This window comes from Penaeus japonicus, unplaced genomic scaffold (assembly GCF_977035675.1).
Source record: "Penaeus japonicus unplaced genomic scaffold, GWHDUDI00000001_assembly GWHDUDI00000031, whole genome shotgun sequence".
NCBI lineage: Eukaryota > Metazoa > Arthropoda > Malacostraca > Decapoda > Penaeidae > Penaeus > Penaeus japonicus.
Window position 1 is genome coordinate 26,581,105 of NW_028234433.1, and position 2,500 is coordinate 26,583,604.

Consider the following 2,500-nt stretch of genomic DNA (forward strand, 5'->3'; position numbering starts at 1 on the left):
GGAGAAGGAGAAGGAGGTGGAGGAGGATGAGGATGAAGAGGATGTGGAGGAGGAGGATGAAGAGGAGAAGGAGAAGGAGACTGAGAAGAAGAAGAAAAAGGAAAAGAAGAAGAAGAAGAAGAAGGAGAATGAGAAGAAGAAGAAGAAGAAGAAGAAGAAAAAGAAGATGAACGAGAAGAAGAAGAAGAAAAAGAAGATGAACGAGAAGAAGAAGAAGGAAAAGAAGAAGGAAAAGAAGAAGAACAAGAAGGAGAAGAAGAAGGAAAAGAAGAAGAACAAGAAGGAGAAGAAGAAGAAGAAGAAGAAGAAATAGAAGGAGAAGGAGGGGGAAAGGAGGAAGAGAAGGAAGACTAGTATCAAAAGCCCTTCGGAAAATAACCCCCACTTGAATATAAATAAAGAAACATTGATAAGCAAAATTATCAAAACAAATGATTGTGATAATAAAGGACTATTGACTGACAGGCAGCCGAGGAAATAAACATTCTAATTAACATTAATGTTAAGCACCGATGGAGAAAAGTTTATATATGTTTAAATACTTAATAATTTTTATCTCATAAGGCGTCTCGAGGTTTTTGGCGCGAAAACGTGTCATTACTCATATTTGCTCAGTATTTTTACTAATGCATGGATATATATATATGTGTGTGTGTGTATGTATATATATAAATATATATATATATATATATATATATATATATATATATATATATATATATATATATGTATATATATATATATATATATATATATATATATATATATATATATATATATATATATATATATATATATATTTGTGTGTGTGTATGTGTGTGTGTGTGTATGTGTCTGTGTGTGTGTGTGTGTGTGTGTAGATATATATTTTTTTTTCTTCTTTTCTTCTATCTCTTATTTTATTTTCTTCTTTTTCCTTTCATTTATTTATTTATCTATCTCATTTACTTATTTTCAGCGAAACCCAATAACAAATTTCCTTTCATGTTTCTAGAACGAATCCCGTAAACTTAATACTTAAACAATACATGCTAACCTAGCGCTAAATGCTCATTCGAGCGCGAATATAGCACAGATGCAACTTGCAGCCCTTGGATGTTGCAAGGTCCTATGCCCGAGATTCCTGCAATACCTCCTTCACGTAGACACCTTTGAGTCCTTAGGAGAGAAAGTGTGTACTGTTTGTGTATTAATCTAAGGTGTATTTCACAGTATGACCTTTTCGTGTTTTGTTTATGTTCCTTATACGTTGTAAACGATGGTACAATATCATTAAGAAAATATTGATAATCATGATTGTGGTAGAATTATTATATCTATTTTTATTACCATTAATACTGCTACTTTTTTTTTACTCCTGCTATTGCTACTAATAATACTGTTGCTATTACTATTACTATTACTGCTACTGCGACCTCTTGGGCTGTACCTGTCTCTTCAATTTTGTTTCTCTTTCTGTCTTAGTCTGCTTTTCTGTCTGTCTATCTATTTGTCTGTCTATTTGTCCAGTTCATCCTATTCACATACACACACACACACACAAAAACACACACACACACACACACACACGCACGCACGCACACACACACACACACACACACACACACACACACATATATATATATATATATATATATATATATATATATATATATATATATATATATATATATATGTATATATATATATATATAAATATAAATATATATATATATATATATATATATATATATATATATATATATATATATATATATATATATATATATATATATATATATATATATATATATATATATTCAGGAATATATATTGACATATATATGCATATATGTATAAATATATATATATATATATATATATATATATATATATATATATATATATATATATATATTTCTGCCTGTCTATCTATCATAGACACTGCCACTGACAAACTTACGCACACACGATATCAGTATCCTCTTTATTGTTATTAGAATAATAATAGTAATGATGATAATGAACTAATGATGATAATGATGATGACAATGATAACAACAATAATGATAATAATGATAATGAAAATAGAGTAATAACAAAAATAATGACAATGATAATAATGATAATGACAATGATAATAATAATAATGACAATGATAATAATAATAATGACAATGATAATAATAATAATGATGATAATAATAATAATGATAATAATGATTATAATAATGACAGTAATGAATATCATCATTATCAAAATCCTCACTATTAATACTTTTATCATAATATATACATATCATAACCATTTCCTTCATCGTCATCATAATAAATTTAACCAGCATCAAAATCATCATTATTGTAAACATCATCATCACTAATCCTAATATCATCATCATCATCCCTATAGCCCCCCCCCTCATAAATAAAATCAATACAACAAAAATCATCGAAAATGCAGTCAGGTGAAGGAAAAAGGTAAGCACGTGTTCAACAGCAACGCATAAGCATAGTAGGCTGGG